The sequence below is a fragment of the Coffea arabica genome, chromosome 11e (assembly GCF_036785885.1).
Source record: "Coffea arabica cultivar ET-39 chromosome 11e, Coffea Arabica ET-39 HiFi, whole genome shotgun sequence".
Taxonomy (NCBI): Eukaryota; Viridiplantae; Streptophyta; class Magnoliopsida; order Gentianales; family Rubiaceae; genus Coffea; species Coffea arabica.
Window position 1 is genome coordinate 41349026 of NC_092331.1, and position 12359 is coordinate 41361384.

The following is a 12359-nucleotide window of genomic DNA, read 5'->3' on the forward strand; positions in this document are numbered from 1 at the left end:
GTTTCGGGAATTCGGGTCAGAATCGGGTTGGACCCGATGAACCCGAAAAGAAAACCGGTCGATTTCGGGTCAACCCGTGGTGACCTGATATGACCCGTTTACGAATTAAAAATAATTTAATAAACATAAAAATAATTTTATCTAACTAAACTAAGTTATTCTTTTTTTCAAAGGCATTAATTACTTAATCCTAAACGAATTTATTTAATTTGTGTGAAGTTGAAATTATTATACTTGGACAAATAATATATTATATTATTTTTCACTTTTGTATTGTTTTAATTTATTTTATATTTTGCTTGGGATAAAACACTTTTACGGTGTTTAATTTATTTTAGATTTGATTTGGAATCATTTATTTAAATTTTTGTTACTTGATTATGTAATTAGTTTTGTGAGAAATTGATTTTATTAGAAATTACAGTGATAAATTAATAAATTAAAATTAAGTTTCGGGTCATTTCGGGTCGACCCGCCGCCCCGTAAACCTGAAATTTTCGGGTTCGGGTCAGCATACCTGACCCGTCACGGGTTGGCGGGTCGGGGTTCGGGTCAACAGATTTTCTGGCGGGTCTGTTGACCCGAACCCGACCCGCCAACCTGATTTGGACCCGAATTGCCACCCCTAACTGCAAGCGTGAAGGATTGATTTCATGATAATTTAGAGTTGCGGGATGAGGGAAAAAAACAGGGTGCAAATCAATAACAAAAAAAAATATAAAGTAAATAAATAAAAGGATAAGAGGAAAATGCTTGAATTGACGCTTAAAATGAATTTCGGTCTAGAAAAGCCACACTGCTTCGCAGGACGGGGTAGTTTAAAAGAATAAAGCGAAAGGAACATGGCGGGTGCGATCATACCAGCACTAATGCACCGGATCCCATCAGAACTCCGAAGTTAAGCGTGCTTGGGCGAGAGTAGTACTAGGATGGGTGACCCCCTGGGAAGTCCTCGTGTTGCACCCCTCTCTTTTTTGTTTCGAAATCCAAATTTCCTATTCGTTCTTTATCCTGTAGTAATTTAGCTCCGTCGGAACGATTGCTTAATATTTTGCTTCTTGTCGAAGCGTGAAGGAGGATCTGAAGGCGCGAGACAAATCAGGAACGGTACGGCTCGATCAAAGCCCGGATCGTCGCTCAAATTTGTCGGCGCAAATGTATCACCGCAACTAGGGGTGGCAATTTTCGACACGACCTGAAAACACGACACGAACCTAACACGAAATTAATGGGTTTGGGTTGAGGTTTCGGGAATTCGGGTCAGAATCGGGTTGGACCCGATGAACCCGAAAAGAAAACCGGTCGATTTCGGGTCAACCCGTGGTGACCTGATATGACCCGTTTACGAATTAAAAATAATTTAATAAACATAAAAATAATTTTATCTAACTAAACTAAGTTATTCTTTTTTTCAAAGGCATTAATTACTTAATCCTAAACGAATTTATTTAATTTGTGTGAAGTTGAAATTATTATACTTGGACAAATAATATATTATATTATTTTTCACTTTTGTATTGTTTTAATTTATTTTATATTTTGCTTGGGATAAAACACTTTTACGGTGTTTAATTTATTTTAGATTTGATTTGGAATCATTTATTTAAATTTTTGTTACTTGATTATGTAATTAGTTTTGTGAGAAATTGATTTTATTAGAAATTACAGTGATAAATTAATAAATTAAAATTAAGTTTCGGGTCATTTCGGGTCGACCCGCCGCCCCGTAAACCTGAAATTTTCGGGTTCGGGTCAGCATACCTGACCCGTCACGGGTTGGCGGGTCGGGGTTCGGGTCAACAGATTTTCTGGCGGGTCTGTTGACCCGAACCCGACCCGCCAACCTGATTTGGACCCGAATTGCCACCCCTAACTGCAAGCGTGAAGGATTGATTTCATGATAATTTAGAGTTGCGGGATGAGGGAAAAAAACAGGGTGCAAATCAATAACAAAAAAAAATATAAAGTAAATAAATAAAAGGATAAGAGGAAAATGCTTGAATTGACGCTTAAAATGAATTTCGGTCTAGAAAAGCCACACTGCTTCGCAGGACGGGGTAGTTTAAAAGAATAAAGCGAAAGGAACATGGCGGGTGCGATCATACCAGCACTAATGCACCGGATCCCATCAGAACTCCGAAGTTAAGCGTGCTTGGGCGAGAGTAGTACTAGGATGGGTGACCCCCTGGGAAGTCCTCGTGTTGCACCCCTCTCTTTTTTGTTTCGAAATCCAAATTTCCTATTCGTTCTTTATCCTGTAGTAATTTAGCTCCGTCGGAACGATTGCTTAATATTTTGCTTCTTGTCGAAGCGTGAAGGAGGATCCGAAGGCGCGAGACAAATCAGGAACGGTACGGCTCGATCAAAGCCCGGATCGTCGCTCAAATTTGTCGGCGCAAATGTATCACCGCAACTAGGGGTGGCAATTTTCGACACGACCTGAAAACACGACACGAACCTAACACGAAATTAATGGGTTTGGGTTGAGGTTTCGGGAATTCGGGTCAGAATCGGGTTGGACCCGATGAACCCGAAAAGAAAACCGGTCGATTTCGGGTCAACCCGTGGTGACCTGATATGACCCGTTTACGAATTAAAAATAATTTAATAAACATAAAAATAATTTTATCTAACTAAACTAAGTTATTCTTTTTTTCAAAGGCATTAATTACTTAATCCTAAACGAATTTATTTAATTTGTGTGAAGTTGAAATTATTATACTTGGACAAATAATATATTATATTATTTTTCACTTTTGTATTGTTTTAATTTATTTTATATTTTGCTTGGGATAAAACACTTTTACGGTGTTTAATTTATTTTAGATTTGATTTGGAATCATTTATTTAAATTTTTGTTACTTGATTATGTAATTAGTTTTGTGAGAAATTGATTTTATTAGAAATTACAGTGATAAATTAATAAATTAAAATTAAGTTTCGGGTCATTTCGGGTCGACCCGCCGCCCCGTAAACCTGAAATTTTCGGGTTCGGGTCAGCATACCTGACCCGTCACGGGTTGGCGGGTCGGGGTTCGGGTCAACAGATTTTCTGGCGGGTCTGTTGACCCGAACCCGACCCGCCAACCTGATTTGGACCCGAATTGCCACCCCTAACTGCAAGCGTGAAGGATTGATTTCATGATAATTTAGAGTTGCGGGATGAGGGAAAAAAACAGGGTGCAAATCAATAACAAAAAAAAATATAAAGTAAATAAATAAAAGGATAAGAGGAAAATGCTTGAATTGACGCTTAAAATGAATTTCGGTCTAGAAAAGCCACACTGCTTCGCAGGACGGGGTAGTTTAAAAGAATAAAGCGAAAGGAACATGGCGGGTGCGATCATACCAGCACTAATGCACCGGATCCCATCAGAACTCCGAAGTTAAGCGTGCTTGGGCGAGAGTAGTACTAGGATGGGTGACCCCCTGGGAAGTCCTCGTGTTGCACCCCTCTCTTTTTTGTTTCGAAATCCAAATTTCCTATTCGTTCTTTATCCTGTAGTAATTTAGCTCCGTCGGAACGATTGCTTAATATTTTGCTTCTTGTCGAAGCGTGAAGGAGGATCTGAAGGCGCGAGACAAATCAGGAACGGTACGGCTCGATCAAAGCCCGGATCGTCGCTCAAATTTGTCGGCGCAAATGTATCACCGCAACTAGGGGTGGCAATTTTCGACACGACCTGAAAACACGACACGAACCTAACACGAAATTAATGGGTTTGGGTTGAGGTTTCGGGAATTCGGGTCAGAATCGGGTTGGACCCGATGAACCCGAAAAGAAAACCGGTCGATTTCGGGTCAACCCGTGGTGACCTGATATGACCCGTTTACGAATTAAAAATAATTTAATAAACATAAAAATAATTTTATCTAACTAAACTAAGTTATTCTTTTTTTCAAAGGCATTAATTACTTAATCCTAAACGAATTTATTTAATTTGTGTGAAGTTGAAATTATTATACTTGGACAAATAATATATTATATTATTTTTCACTTTTGTATTGTTTTAATTTATTTTATATTTTGCTTGGGATAAAACACTTTTACGGTGTTTAATTTATTTTAGATTTGATTTGGAATCATTTATTTAAATTTTTGTTACTTGATTATGTAATTAGTTTTGTGAGAAATTGATTTTATTAGAAATTACAGTGATAAATTAATAAATTAAAATTAAGTTTCGGGTCATTTCGGGTCGACCCGCCGCCCCGTAAACCTGAAATTTTCGGGTTCGGGTCAGCATACCTGACCCGTCACGGGTTGGCGGGTCGGGGTTCGGGTCAACAGATTTTCTGGCGGGTCTGTTGACCCGAACCCGACCCGCCAACCTGATTTGGACCCGAATTGCCACCCCTAACTGCAAGCGTGAAGGATTGATTTCATGATAATTTAGAGTTGCGGGATGAGGGAAAAAAACAGGGTGCAAATCAATAACAAAAAAAAATATAAAGTAAATAAATAAAAGGATAAGAGGAAAATGCTTGAATTGACGCTTAAAATGAATTTCGGTCTAGAAAAGCCACACTGCTTCGCAGGACGGGGTAGTTTAAAAGAATAACGCGAAAGGAACATGGCGGGTGCGATCATACCAGCACTAATGCACCGGATCCCATCAGAACTCCGAAGTTAAGCGTGCTTGGGCGAGAGTAGTACTAGGATGGGTGACCCCCTGGGAAGTCCTCGTGTTGCACCCCTCTCTTTTTTGTTTCGAAATCCAAATTTCCTATTCGTTCTTTATCCTGTAGTAATTTAGCTCCGTCGGAACGATTGCTTAATATTTTGCTTCTTGTCGAAGCGTGAAGGAGGATCCGAAGGCGCGAGACAAATCAGGAACGGTACGGCTCGATCAAAGCCCGGATCGTCGCTCAAATTTGTCGGCGCAAATGTATCACCGCAACTAGGGGTGGCAATTTTCGACACGACCTGAAAACACGACACGAACCTAACACGAAATTAATGGGTTTGGGTTGAGGTTTCGGGAATTCGGGTCAGAATCGGGTTGGACCCGATGAACCCGAAAAGAAAACCGGTCGATTTCGGGTCAACCCGTGGTGACCTGATATGACCCGTTTACGAATTAAAAATAATTTAATAAACATAAAAATAATTTTATCTAACTAAACTAAGTTATTCTTTTTTTCAAAGGCATTAATTACTTAATCCTAAACGAATTTATTTAATTTGTGTGAAGTTGAAATTATTATACTTGGACAAATAATATATTATATTATTTTTCACTTTTGTATTGTTTTAATTTATTTTATATTTTGCTTGGGATAAAACACTTTTACGGTGTTTAATTTATTTTAGATTTGATTTGGAATCATTTATTTAAATTTTTGTTACTTGATTATGTAATTAGTTTTGTGAGAAATTGATTTTATTAGAAATTACAGTGATAAATTAATAAATTAAAATTAAGTTTCGGGTCATTTCGGGTCGACCCGCCGCCCCGTAAACCTGAAATTTTCGGGTTCGGGTCAGCATACCTGACCCGTCACGGGTTGGCGGGTCGGGGTTCGGGTCAACAGATTTTCTGGCGGGTCTGTTGACCCGAACCCGACCCGCCAACCTGATTTGGACCCGAATTGCCACCCCTAACTGCAAGCGTGAAGGATTGATTTCATGATAATTTAGAGTTGCGGGATGAGGGAAAAAAACAGGGTGCAAATCAATAACAAAAAAAAATATAAAGTAAATAAATAAAAGGATAAGAGGAAAATGCTTGAATTGACGCTTAAAATGAATTTCGGTCTAGAAAAGCCACACTGCTTCGCAGGACGGGGTAGTTTAAAAGAATAACGCGAAAGGAACATGGCGGGTGCGATCATACCAGCACTAATGCACCGGATCCCATCAGAACTCCGAAGTTAAGCGTGCTTGGGCGAGAGTAGTACTAGGATGGGTGACCCCCTGGGAAGTCCTCGTGTTGCACCCCTCTCTTTTTTGTTTCGAAATCCAAATTTCCTATTCGTTCTTTATCCTGTAGTAATTTAGCTCCGTCGGAACGATTGCTTAATATTTTGCTTCTTGTCGAAGCGTGAAGGAGGATCCGAAGGCGCGAGACAAATCAGGAACGGTACGGCTCGATCAAAGCCCGGATCGTCGCTCAAATTTGTCGGCGCAAATGTATCACCGCAACTAGGGGTGGCAATTTTCGACACGACCTGAAAACACGACACGAACCTAACACGAAATTAATGGGTTTGGGTTGAGGTTTCGGGAATTCGGGTCAGAATCGGGTTGGACCCGATGAACCCGAAAAGAAAACCGGTCGATTTCGGGTCAACCCGTGGTGACCTGATATGACCCGTTTACGAATTAAAAATAATTTAATAAACATAAAAATAATTTTATCTAACTAAACTAAGTTATTCTTTTTTTCAAAGGCATTAATTACTTAATCCTAAACGAATTTATTTAATTTGTGTGAAGTTGAAATTATTATACTTGGACAAATAATATATTATATTATTTTTCACTTTTGTATTGTTTTAATTTATTTTATATTTTGCTTGGGATAAAACACTTTTACGGTGTTTAATTTATTTTAGATTTGATTTGGAATCATTTATTTAAATTTTTGTTACTTGATTATGTAATTAGTTTTGTGAGAAATTGATTTTATTAGAAATTACAGTGATAAATTAATAAATTAAAATTAAGTTTCGGGTCATTTCGGGTCGACCCGCCGCCCCGTAAACCTGAAATTTTCGGGTTCGGGTCAGCATACCTGACCCGTCACGGGTTGGCGGGTCGGGGTTCGGGTCAACAGATTTTCTGGCGGGTCTGTTGACCCGAACCCGACCCGCCAACCTGATTTGGACCCGAATTGCCACCCCTAACTGCAAGCGTGAAGGATTGATTTCATGATAATTTAGAGTTGCGGGATGAGGGAAAAAAACAGGGTGCAAATCAATAACAAAAAAAAATATAAAGTAAATAAATAAAAGGATAAGAGGAAAATGCTTGAATTGACGCTTAAAATGAATTTCGGTCTAGAAAAGCCACACTGCTTCGCAGGACGGGGTAGTTTAAAAGAATAAAGCGAAAGGAACATGGCGGGTGCGATCATACCAGCACTAATGCACCGGATCCCATCAGAACTCCGAAGTTAAGCGTGCTTGGGCGAGAGTAGTACTAGGATGGGTGACCCCCTGGGAAGTCCTCGTGTTGCACCCCTCTCTTTTTTGTTTCGAAATCCAAATTTCCTATTCGTTCTTTATCCTGTAGTAATTTAGCTCCGTCGGAACGATTGCTTAATATTTTGCTTCTTGTCGAAGCGTGAAGGAGGATCTGAAGGCGCGAGACAAATCAGGAACGGTACGGCTCGATCAAAGCCCGGATCGTCGCTCAAATTTGTCGGCGCAAATGTATCACCGCAACTAGGGGTGGCAATTTTCGACACGACCTGAAAACACGACACGAACCTAACACGAAATTAATGGGTTTGGGTTGAGGTTTCGGGAATTCGGGTCAGAATCGGGTTGGACCCGATGAACCCGAAAAGAAAACCGGTCGATTTCGGGTCAACCCGTGGTGACCTGATATGACCCGATATGACCCGTTTACGAATTAAAAATAATTTAATAAACATAAAAATAATTTTATCTAACTAAACTAAGTTATTCTTTTTTTCAAAGGCATTAATTACTTAATCCTAAACGAATTTATTTAATTTGTATGAAGTTGAAATTATTATACTTGGACAAATAATATATTATATTATTTTTCACTTTTGTATTGTTTTAATTTATTTTATATTTTGCTTGGGATAAAACACTTTTACGGTGTTTAATTTATTTTAGATTTGATTTGGAATCATTTATTTAAATTTTTATTACTTGATTATGTAATTAGTTTTGTGAGAAATTGATTTTATTAGAAATTACAGTGATAAATTAATAAATTAAAATTAAGTTTCGGGTCATTTCGGGTCGACCCGCCGCCCCGTAAACCTGAAATTTTCGGGTTCGGGTCAGCATACCTGACCCGTCACGGGTTGGCGGGTCGGGGTTCGGGTCAACAGATTTTCTGGCGGGTCTGTTGACCCGAACCCGACCCGCCAACCTGATTTGGACCCGAATTGCCACCCCTAACTGCAAGCGTGAAGGATTGATTTCATGATAATTTAGAGTTGCGGGATGAGGGAAAAAAACAGGGTGCAAATCCATAACAAAAAAAAATATAAAGTAAATAAATAAAAGGATAAGAGGAAAATGCTTGAATTGACGCTTAAAATGAATTTCGGTCTAGAAAAGCCACACTGCTTCGCAGGACGGGGTAGTTTAAAAGAATAAAGCGAAAGGAACATGGCGGGTGCGATCATACCAGCATTAATGCACCGGATCCCATCAGAACTCCGAAGTTAAGCGTGCTTGGGCGAGAGTAGTACTAGGATGGGTGACCCCCTGGGAAGTCCTCGTGTTGCACCCCTTTCTTTTTTGTTTCGAAATCCAAATTTCCTATTCGTTCTTTATCCTGTAGTAATTTAGCTCCGTCGGAACGATTGCTTAATATTTTGCTTCTTGTCAAAGCGTGAAGGAGGATCTGAAGGCGCGAGACAAATCAGGAACGGTACGGCTCGATCAAAGCCCGGATCGTCGCTCAAATTTGTCGGCGCAAATGTATCACCGCAACTAGGGGTGGCAATTTTCGACACGACACGAACCTAACACGAAATTAATGGGTTTGGGTTGAGGTTTCGGGAATTCGGGTCAGAATCGGGTTGGACCCGATGAACCCGAAAAGAAAACCGGTCGATTTCGGGCCAACCCGTGGTGACCTGATATGACCCGATATGACCCGTTTACGAATTAAAAATAATTTAATAAACATAAAAATAATTTTATCTAACTAAACTAAGTTATTCTTTTTTTCAAAGGCATTAATTACTTAATCCTAAACGAATTTATTTAATTTGTGTGAAGTTGAAATTATTATACTTGGACAAATAATATATTATATTATTTTTCACTTTTGTATTGTTTTAATTTATTTTATATTTTGCTTGGGATAAAACACTTTTACGGTGTTTAATTTATTTTAGATTTGATTTGGAATCATTTATTTAAATTTTTATTACTTGATTATGTAATTAGTTTTGTGAGAAATTGATTTTATTAGAAATTACAGTGATAAATTAATAAATTAAAATTAAGTTTCGGGTCATTTCGGGTCGACCCGCCGCCCCGTAAACCTGAAATTTTCAGGTTCGGGTCAGCATACCTGACCCGTCACGGGTTGGCGGGTCGGGGTTCGGGTCAACAGATTTTCTGGCGGGTCTGTTGACCCGAACCCGACCCGCCAACCTGATTTGGACCCGAATTGCCACCCCTAACTGCAAGCGTGAAGGATTGATTTCATGATAATTTAGAGTTGCGGGATGAGGGAAAAAAACAGGGTGCAAATCAATAACAAAAAAAAATATAAAGTAAATAAATAAAAGGATAAGAGGAAAATGCTTGAATTGACGCTTAAAATGAATTTCGGTCTAGAAAAGCCACACTGCTTCGCAGGACGGGGTAGTTTAAAAGAATAAAGCGAAAGGAACATGGCGGGTGCGATCATACCAGCACTAATGCACCGGATCCCATCAGAACTCCGAAGTTAAGCGTGCTTGGGCGAGAGTAGTACTAGGATGGGTGACCCCCTGGGAAGTCCTCGTGTTGCACCCCTCTCTTTTTTGTTTCGAAATCCAAATTTCCTATTCGTTCTTTATCCTGTAGTAATTTAGCTCCGTCGGAACGATTGCTTAATATTTTGCTTCTTGTCGAAGCGTGAAGGAGGATCCGAAGGCGCGAGACAAATCAGGAACGGTACGGCTCGATCAAAGCCCGGATCGTCGCTCAAATTTGTCGGCGCAAATGTATCACCGCAACTAGGGGTGGCAATTTTCGACACGACCTGAAAACACGACACGAACCTAACACGAAATTAATGGGTTTGGGTTGAGGTTTCGGGAATTCGGGTCAGAATCGGGTTGGACCCGATGAACCCGAAAAGAAAACCGGTCGATTTCGGGTCAACCCGTGGTGACCTGATATGACCCGTTTACGAATTAAAAATAATTTAATAAACATAAAAATAATTTTATCTAACTAAACTAAGTTATTCTTTTTTTCAAAGGCATTAATTACTTAATCCTAAACGAATTTATTTAATTTGTGTGAAGTTGAAATTATTAAACTTGGACAAATAATATATTATATTATTTTTCACTTTTGTATTGTTTTAATTTATTTTATATTTTGCTTGGGATAAAACACTTTTACGGTGTTTAATTTATTTTAGATTTGATTTGGAATCATTTATTTAAATTTTTATTACTTGATTATGTAATTAGTTTTGTGAGAAATTGATTTTATTAGAAATTACAGTGATAAATTAATAAATTAAAATTAAGTTTCGGGTCATTTCGGGTCGACCCGCCGCCCCGTAAACCTGAAATTTTCGGGTTCGGGTCAGCATACCTGACCCGTCACGGGTTGGCGGGTCGGGGTTCGGGTCAACAGATTTTCTGGCGGGTCTGTTGACCCGAACCCGACCCGCCAACCTGATTTGGACCCGAATTGCCACCCCTAACTGCAAGCGTGAAGGATTGATTTCATGATAATTTAGAGTTGCGGGATGAGGGAAAAAAACAGGGTGCAAATCAATAACAAAAAAAAATATAAAGTAAATAAATAAAAGGATAAGAGGAAAATGCTTGAATTGACGCTTAAAATGAATTTCGGTCTAGAAAAGCCACACTGCTTCGCAGGACGGGGTAGTTTAAAAGAATAAAGCGAAAGGAACATGGCGGGTGCGATCATACCAGCACTAATGCACCGGATCCCATCAGAACTCCGAAGTTAAGCGTGCTTGGGCGAGAGTAGTACTAGGATGGGTGACCCCCTGGGAAGTCCTCGTGTTGCACCCCTCTCTTTTTTGTTTCGAAATCCAAATTTCCTATTCGTTCTTTATCCTGTAGTAATTTAGCTCCGTCGGAACGATTGCTTAATATTTTGCTTCTTGTCGAAGCGTGAAGGAGGATCTGAAGGCGCGAGACAAATCAGGAACGGTACGGCTCGATCAAAGCCCGGATCGTCGCTCAAATTTGTCGGCGCAAATGTATCACCGCAACTAGGGGTGGCAATTTTCGACACGACCTGAAAACACGACACGAACCTAACACGAAATTAATGGGTTTGGGTTGAGGTTTCGGGAATTCGGGTCAGAATCGGGTTGGACCCGATGAACCCGAAAAGAAAACCGGTCGATTTCGGGTCAACCCGTGGTGACCTGATATGACCCGTTTACGAATTAAAAATAATTTAATAAACATAAAAATAATTTTATCTAACTAAACTAAGTTATTCTTTTTTTCAAAGGCATTAATTACTTAATCCTAAACGAATTTATTTAATTTGTGTGAAGTTGAAATTATTATACTTGGACAAATAATATATTATATTATTTTTCACTTTTGTATTGTTTTAATTTATTTTATATTTTGCTTGGGATAAAACACTTTTACGGTGTTTAATTTATTTTAGATTTGATTTGGAATCATTTATTTAAATTTTTATTACTTGATTATGTAATTAGTTTTGTGAGAAATTGATTTTATTAGAAATTACAGTGATAAATTAATAAATTAAAATTAAGTTTCGGGTCATTTCGGGTCGACCCGCCGCCCCGTAAACCTGAAATTTTCGGGTTCGGGTCAGCATACCTGACCCGTCACGGGTTGGCGGGTCGGGGTTCGGGTCAACAGATTTTCTGGCGGGTCTGTTGACCCGAACCCGACCCGCCAACCTGATTTGGACCCGAATTGCCACCCCTAACTGCAAGCGTGAAGGATTGATTTCATGATAATTTAGAGTTGCGGGATGAGGGAAAAAAACAGGGTGCAAATCAATAACAAAAAAAAATATAAAGTAAATAAATAAAAGGATAAGAGGAAAATGCTTGAATTGACGCTTAAAATGAATTTCGGTCTAGAAAAGCCACACTGCTTCGCAGGACGGGGTAGTTTAAAAGAATAACGCGAAAGGAACATGGCGGGTGCGATCATACCAGCACTAATGCACCGGATCCCATCAGAACTCCGAAGTTAAGCGTGCTTGGGCGAGAGTAGTACTAGGATGGGTGACCCCCTGGGAAGTCCTCGTGTTGCACCCCTCTCTTTTTTGTTTCGAAATCCAAATTTCCTATTCGTTCTTTATCCTGTAGTAATTTAGCTCCGTCGGAACGATTGCTTAATATTTTGCTTCTTGTCGAAGCGTGAAGGAGGATCCGAAGGCGCGAGACAAATCAGGAACGGTACGGCTCGATCAAAGCCCGGATCGTCGTTCAAATTTGTCGGCGCAAA

General features: G+C 39.4%; 10 non-coding genes across 10 annotated transcripts; all 10 read left to right on the forward strand.

Annotated features, from left to right (window-relative positions):
* Positions 1 to 847: 847 nt before the first annotated feature.
* Positions 848 to 966, forward strand: LOC140028982 (5S ribosomal RNA). Its single transcript, XR_011832887.1, has one exon. It is a non-coding gene; the product is annotated as a 5S ribosomal RNA (ribosomal RNA).
* Positions 967 to 2091: 1125 nt separating this feature from the next.
* LOC140028983 (5S ribosomal RNA) lies at positions 2092 to 2210 on the forward strand. Its single transcript, XR_011832888.1, has one exon. It is a non-coding gene; the product is annotated as a 5S ribosomal RNA (ribosomal RNA).
* Positions 2211 to 3335: 1125 nt separating this feature from the next.
* On the forward strand, positions 3336 to 3454 carry LOC140028985 (5S ribosomal RNA). The gene has a single exon (XR_011832890.1). It is a non-coding gene; the product is annotated as a 5S ribosomal RNA (ribosomal RNA).
* A 1125-nt stretch (positions 3455 to 4579) lies between these two features.
* LOC140028986 (5S ribosomal RNA) lies at positions 4580 to 4698 on the forward strand. The gene has a single exon (XR_011832891.1). It is a non-coding gene; the product is annotated as a 5S ribosomal RNA (ribosomal RNA).
* A 1125-nt stretch (positions 4699 to 5823) lies between these two features.
* On the forward strand, positions 5824 to 5942 carry LOC140028987 (5S ribosomal RNA). Its single transcript, XR_011832892.1, has one exon. It is a non-coding gene; the product is annotated as a 5S ribosomal RNA (ribosomal RNA).
* Positions 5943 to 7067: 1125 nt separating this feature from the next.
* Positions 7068 to 7186, forward strand: LOC140028988 (5S ribosomal RNA). Its single transcript, XR_011832893.1, has one exon. It is a non-coding gene; the product is annotated as a 5S ribosomal RNA (ribosomal RNA).
* A 1135-nt stretch (positions 7187 to 8321) lies between these two features.
* On the forward strand, positions 8322 to 8440 carry LOC140030395 (5S ribosomal RNA). The gene has a single exon (XR_011834309.1). It is a non-coding gene; the product is annotated as a 5S ribosomal RNA (ribosomal RNA).
* Positions 8441 to 9562: 1122 nt separating this feature from the next.
* LOC140028989 (5S ribosomal RNA) lies at positions 9563 to 9681 on the forward strand. Its single transcript, XR_011832894.1, has one exon. It is a non-coding gene; the product is annotated as a 5S ribosomal RNA (ribosomal RNA).
* A 1125-nt stretch (positions 9682 to 10806) lies between these two features.
* LOC140028990 (5S ribosomal RNA) lies at positions 10807 to 10925 on the forward strand. Its single transcript, XR_011832895.1, has one exon. It is a non-coding gene; the product is annotated as a 5S ribosomal RNA (ribosomal RNA).
* A 1125-nt stretch (positions 10926 to 12050) lies between these two features.
* On the forward strand, positions 12051 to 12169 carry LOC140028991 (5S ribosomal RNA). The gene has a single exon (XR_011832896.1). It is a non-coding gene; the product is annotated as a 5S ribosomal RNA (ribosomal RNA).
* The last annotated feature ends 190 nt before the right edge of the window (positions 12170 to 12359 follow it).